A 7,357-nucleotide genomic window follows, 5' to 3' on the forward strand; every position below is an offset into this window, starting at 1 on the left:
AGCTTCAAAATAAGAGTGGTAAATATCTGCAACCATCTTTCAATTATCTAGGGATAGATTAACAAGTATGTAGATTAACTAAAATAAAAATATATGTAATAGCTTATGTATGAAAATCATTAAAAGTACTATGAATCAGCTAGAACAGCTACATAAAAGAAGGAACTATTGTTTAGATCTATAAAGTAACTGTTAGGGTTTAGGCAGAGAATGATGGTACACAAAAAAAGTGAAAAGATTTTAAATGAAAAGACTATATAAAGGGTGTAGGCAGGATTAAGGCAAATCAACAAAACATAGTGAAGCACAGAAGGGCCGGTGACAGTGAGGAACTTTTACTGTCCCTTGACCTGATTGACAAGAGGAAGAAAAGATTACCAGATCCTGGAGAGATTAGCCTACTGTAAGAGAAGGCCATCTTCTGGGAGTTGTGATCTTTGAAAGACGGATGTAGCTAACTGCCAGTGAATTCTCTGAGAGGAAGCTATTAGAATAAATACACTGACATCTTTCTCTTCGGCCCCTCTAATCTCCTGTTGGTGCCTCTCAGTGGCCAAAACCAACCAAATGCTAGAGGAAAAGGAAGCATGTTGATCCAGACATAAAGGCTAGCTTCTTGGTGGCACAGAATAGGATAAAATGGTAGAGAGAGAATTTAGGTAAGGAAAATTGAAACTATCCATTACAGTAACCAATAGTTACTACATTGGGTCTGGTGGAATGTAAGAACACTCTTTCACCTTTATTCATTCACTCAATCTGCATTTATTTAACACTTACAATGTACCAGGCACTATTCACTGTGTTAATTTCATAACAGTGCACTGTGTTAATTTCATAGCAGTGAATAAAATAGACAGAATTTCTATCCTCATGAAAGAAGTCTGACAATTAAAAAATCAGTAAACAGTCAAAATAACTTCAGATAATGTTAAGTAATATTAAGGCAATAAAATAAAGAAGTATGATAGAATGAGCAGAGTGGTGGTGTGACCTACTTCAGATAATGTGGCTAAGGAAGGCCTGCTTAAGAAGATAACAACTGAACTGAGACCTTAATGATAAGTTAGCTGTGCCCAAAACTAAGGGAAGAGACTTCTAGGCTAAGGGCACAGTGGCTTCAAGAGCCATGAGGAAGGAACAAGGTTTCCACATCAGAAGAAAAAGAGAGTAAACATGGTTAAAATAAAGAGAACTTAGTATCAGATGAGTCTAGAGAAGTACAGGGGGAAAGCATCGTGAGTGATGTTTCCATTACCTATAACTGCACATCAAACCACTCTAAACATAATGACTTAATACAACAATTTATTTTTCATCAGGATTTTGTGGGTCAGAAATTTGTTCAGACCTTGGCTCAGTGATTTCTCTGCTCTGTGTGGTGTCAACTGAAAATACTTGTCAGTGTTCATCTGGTCACTGGACTGGGCTGAGTTGCCTTAGGCTCTCATATCCCTGGTGTATAGGTGCTTCTCCACATGTCTTATATCTAATGACATGCCAAGCTTGGGCTTCCTCAGAGGATGGTAGTCTTAGGGTAGGCAGACTTAATACATGACAACTAGCTTCCACCAGGAAAGAAGCCGAAGCTGCTAGACCTCTTATGATCTGACCTTGAAAGTCCAAGAATGTCACTTCCACTGCCTCTTATTAGTCAGAACAAGTCACAGGGCTGACTTAATTTCAAGGAGAAAGAAAAGGGTCTACCTCTTGAATGATGGTTATTATCTTTGTAGACCAGCTACCATAAGAGCTTTCATAGGCCATGATATAGTGCTTGGATTATAATCCAAGTACACTGGGAAGTCACTGAAAGTTTGAAAGGGAGTCATGTGATTTGATTTAGGTTTAAAATATATTCCTCTGGCTGCTGTGGAGAATCGACTTTAGTATTACAAGAACACAGGTTGAGAGACCAGTTAGGAAACTACCATAGCAGACTAAGAGAAGAATGATGATGGCCTGTACTAGGACGAAGTTGATAGATGCAGTGAAGCATAGACTGATTTGCATATATTTAAGAGGTAGAGCTGAGAAAACTTACTAATGGATTTAACTTGTGGAGTGAGGGAAAAGAGGAATTAAAGAAGACTCTGAGGGGCTTCCCTGGTGGCACAGTGGTTAAGAATTTGCCTGCCAGTGCAGGGGACACGGGTTCGAGCCCTGGTCTGGGGAGATCCCACATGGCATGGAGCAACTAAGCCCATGAGCCACAACTACTGAGCCTGTGCTCTAGAGCCTGCAAACCACAACTACTGAGCCCATGTGCCACAACTACTGAAGCCCGTACGCCTAGATCCCATGCTCCGCAACAAGTGAAGCCACCACATTGAGAAGCCCATGCACCACAATGGATTAGCCCCCACTCGCTGCAACTAGAGAAAGCCCACGCACAACAACAAAGACTCAATGCAGCCAAAAATAAATAAATAAATTTACATTAAAAAAAAAGAAGACTCTGAGGACTCAGATTTAATTTATCTGGAATGCTAAGGAGATTATGGCATCATCATCAATAAAAATGAGGAAGTTTGAGGGAGCGGTGAATCAAGAAAGAGAAAGAGAGAGAGAGTAAATTCAAGGTTTTCTTTTACCAACTGCAAAACTGAGTAGGAGGCATATGAGGTAATGAAAAGGCCTCCAAATCTCCCTACTAAAAACACATAAAAATAGTATTAATAACTTATGCTTAGTACTCATTATGTCAGGCACTGTTATCAGAGCTGTACATATATTAACTCATTTAAAACTCACACTCACTCTGTAATAAATTTTTATTATCATTCCCATTTTAAGGATGGGAACACCTGAGGTGTGGAAAGGTTAAGTAACTTTCCTGTGGTCACAGTTATTGATAGGTGAAGCCAGGATATGAACCCAAGAAGTTTGGATCTGAAGTCCGTTGTTGGAACCTCTATTATGCTACCTTTCCAAATAACACATAACACCAAAGTGTTTCATACAAGGCAAGCTTAAAAATAAGTATGGGAAATCCCCATGTGCAAGAAGATTCAGATTGATGAATAAGATTTGTAGCTTACTTTTGTTGGTGCATGTTTGAGAATCCCTGGAGAGCTTCGGGTGTCAAACATTACAGGCTTTTGCAGGCCAACCTGTGATTACTCTGGTGATGATACTACATAGTAAGCTTTCGGTCTCTGACTACACTCACAAAGATGTTGTCTTTGTATAAATTTTTAAAAGAAGTTTTATTAAGATATGATTCACATATGATAAACTCACCTAAAGTGGACATCATCAAAATTAAAACTTTTTGTGATACAAACCATACAATCAAGAAGGTGAAAAGAAAACCCTCAGAATGAGTGAAAATACTTACAAATCATAGATCTGATAAGGGGCTTGTATCTACAATATATAAAGAACTCTTTCAAGTCAATCAATAATAAAAAGAAGAAGGATCCAATGAAAAATGGGCCGAGGAATTGAATAGACATTTCTCCAAAGAAGATATAAATTTTTCTTTGTCAATTATTTTTTTGGTGACCTAAGAAGTCAGGTCTAGGGAGTTCCCTGGAGGTCCAGTGGTTAGGACTTCGTGCTTTCACTGCCAAGGGCGTGGGTTCAATCCCTTATGATCATCTCAATAGATGCATAAAAAGATTTTGATGAAATTCAACACCAATTTATGGTAAAAACCCTCCAGAAAGTAGGCACAGAGGGAACTTACCTCAACATAATAAAAGACATATATGACAAACCCACAGCCAATATCATTCTCAATGGTGAAAAACTGAAACCATTTCCACTAAGATCAGGAACAAGACAAGGTTACCTACTCTTACCACTATTATTCAACATAGTTTTGGAAGTTTTAACCACAGCAATCAGAGAAGAAAAAGAAATAAAAGGAATCCAAATCAGAAAAGAAGAGGCAAAATTGTCACTGTTTGCAGATGACATGATACTATACATAGAGAATCCTAAAGATGCTACCAGAAAACTACTAGAGTAAGTCAGAAAGAGAAAAACAAATACTGTATGCTAACACATCTATATGGAATCTGAAAGAAAAATGGTCCTGAAGAACCTAGGGGCAGGACAGGAACAAAGACGCAGATGTAGAGAATGGACTTGAGGACATGGGGAGGGGTAAGGTAAGCTGGGACAAAGTGAGAGAGTGGTATGGACTAATATATACTACCAAATGTAAAATAGCTAGCTAGTGGGAAGCAGCCACATAGCACAGGGAGATCAGCTTAGTGCTTTGTGACCTCCTAGAGGGATGGGATAGGGAGGGTGGGAGGGAGATGCAAGAGGGAGGAGGTATGGGGATATATGTATATGTACAGCAGATTCACTTTGTTATACAGCAGAAAAGAATAGGAAGAGTTTGACTCAGAAATTCCAATTTTAGAAATTTATCTTAAAGCAATAATCAGAGATATATACAAAGGTGCATGCACAATGATATTCATATCAGCTTAATTTATAATCAAGAAATATTGGAAACTTCCTATAGCAGGAGACTTATTATGTAAATTATGGCATAGTCATAAACAAGTTCCCCCTGCTGTCCTAAAGGAGAGCATTCCTATGAAACCTTTCCTAAGTCCAAATTACATAAAGTGAAGAAGTAATTACCATTAATTTATATGAAAAAATGTTTTGAGCATTCCCAGACTAAAAAAATTAACCTACCAAGTCATACCAAAGAGCACATAAAACCTAAAATAACACTAACATATTTTCCAAAGTAGGAATGATATGATAAATACACAGCCTGTAAAAAGTAGAAATAATGTATGTACAGTGTAATTTCAATTAGCAGAATCTGGAAGACAGAGAGCACAATGGAAGGCCAATAGGTTGTGATGATGGTGTGTTAGGCTGAGTCTTGGAACGTTGGGGCATTGGGAGGTACAGGGGACTGGGGTGTAGGGGACAGAGGAAAAGGACTCTTTTTTAACATCTCATCTCTATCTGATTCCATTAATATTTATACCTTCTTCTATGTCTGCCTGTCTCATTGTCGATGGTTGAGGTTCATTGTCTATAGTGGCTGATGTGGAAGGCTTGAAATACAATATTATACATGACTATTTAGGCTTGCACATTTTTCTATCATACAATTCTTTGTAGGTACTCAAAACATCTTGCAAACCTGCCCTAAACCTATGTGCCCTTTCAAAGTTAAAGTCATAATTTTCTGTAATCACTGTAACACTGCCAATAGTAGTAGACATCTCATGTAAGTGCTTTTGTTCAGTTCCTGGATGACTTCACTTTCAGGCATTTCGCTACTGTGTTGTTTTGATTCATATATTTTCCTTTTGCAGTTGCCTCAACTCTTCATCTGCCAGTTCTTGGTCATGAGATGCCCAAACCACTTCAACATCATCTTCATCCACTTCCACAAACCCAGGCTCCTTAACCAAAATCATTACTGATGTATTTATTGTTGTTGGTTTGAAGCCTTTAAAATTGTTCCTCTAAACATCATTTCTCATTCAGATTGTTAGCCTATCAAGAACATATCCAAGGCTGGCAACTGCCAATTTTATATTGTAGTCTTTCCAGATCTCTCCTGAAGATGTTTCAGAGTTGACCTCTCTCTATCAATGGCACTTACAATAAAATACATCACATTTTGTGTATTATAAGCCTTAATTGTAGCTATTAGGCCTTGATCACATGGTTGCAGCAATGACGCAATATTTGGTGGTAAGAACACAACACAAATATTATCGCCATACTTGGTAATCCTAGGTGGATGAGCAACACAATCATCGATAATCAGAAGACACCTATAGTGGAAGTTACTTTCTCTACAATATTTTTCAAAAGGACCAATGTGTCCACCTGCGTACTCAGAAAAAATCACTTGGGTAGTCCAACCACCTAGATGTGAATGAAGCACAACAGGAAGTGGATTCTTATCAATGCTTTTAAGTGCCCTTGGATTTCCTGGAGGGTACACTAGTAGAGGACTAAGGACAGCATCACCAGTGACATTAATAATAGGCATTAGTGTAAACCTGTCCTTCCATGCATTGTGTCTATTAGCCTGATTTTCTTTTATGGAAATAAATCTCTTGCTTGGCTATTTTTTCCAATAAATGGTCATTGCATCACAGTTAAACACATGCTTACATGAATTACCTTCCATAATTATTTTCTTCACTTCTTCTTAGAAATTTTTCCTCATCTTCAGTATCAGATGAAGTACTTTCTCCAGTAGGCTTTAAGTTATAAAACTGTCCTTGCCTCAAAAAATGATCAAACCACCCACAACTAATTTATTTTTTAAACATCTTTATTGGAGTATAATTGTTTTACAATGGTGTGTTAGTTTCTGTTTAATAACAAAGTGAATTCGCTATAAATAGACATATATCCCTATATCTTCTCCCTCTTGCATCTCCCTCCCACCCTCCCTATCTTTGGTAGTATCTCTAAGTCCGTGCCATTCTCCCACTTCGTCCCAGCTTACCCTTCCCCCTCCCTGTGCCCTCAAGTCCATTCTCTACATCTGCATCTTTATTCCTTTCCTGCCCCTAGGTTCTTCAGAACGTTTTTTTTGTTTTTGTTTTTGTTTTTTTAGATTCCATATATATGTGCTAGCATATGGTATTTATTTCTCTCTTTCTGACTTACTTCACTCTGTATGACAGTCCCTAGGTCCATCCACCTCACTGCAAATAAGTCAATTTTGTTTCTTTTTGGTTGAGTAATATTCCATTGTATATACGTGCCACATCTTCTTTATCCACTCATCTGTCAATGGACACTTAGGTTGCTTCCATGTCCTGGCTATTGTAAATAGAGCTGCAATGAACATTTTGGTACATGACTCATTTTGAATTATGGTTTTCTCAAGGTATATGCTAAGTAGTGGGATTGCTGGGTCATATGTTAGTTTTACTTTTAGTTTTTTAAGGAATCTCAAAACTGTTCTCCATAGTGACTGTACAAATTTACATTCCTACCAACAGTGCAAGAGGGTTCCCTTTTCTCCACATCCTCTCCATCATTTATTGTTTGTAGATTTTTTCATGATGGCCATTCTGACTGGTGTGAGGTGATACCTTATTGTAGCTTTGATTTGCATTTCTCTAATGATTAGTGATGTTGAGCATCTTTTCATCGGTTTGTTGCCAATCTGTATATCTTCTTTGGAGAAATGTCTATTTAGGTCTTCTGCCTGTTTTGGATTGGGTTGTTTGTTTTTTTGATATTGAGCTGCATGAGCTGCTTGTAAATCTTGGAGAGTAATCCTTTGACAGTTGCTTCATTTGCAAATATTTTCTCCCATTCTGAATGTTGTCTTTTCATCTTGTTTATCGATTCTTTGCTGTGCAAAAGCTTTTAAGTGTCATTAGGTCCCATTTGTTTT

General features: G+C 37.8%; 1 pseudogene; it reads right to left on the minus strand.

Annotated features, from left to right (window-relative positions):
- The window catches only part of LOC102981428 (importin subunit beta-1-like), a 110,278-nt pseudogene extending 104,873 nt beyond the window's left edge, over positions 1-5,405 (minus strand).
- Between the last annotated feature and the right edge of the window lie 1,952 nt (positions 5,406-7,357).

This window comes from Physeter macrocephalus, chromosome 21 (assembly GCF_002837175.3).
Source record: "Physeter macrocephalus isolate SW-GA chromosome 21, ASM283717v5, whole genome shotgun sequence".
Lineage (NCBI taxonomy): Eukaryota > Metazoa > Chordata > Mammalia > Artiodactyla > Physeteridae > Physeter > Physeter macrocephalus.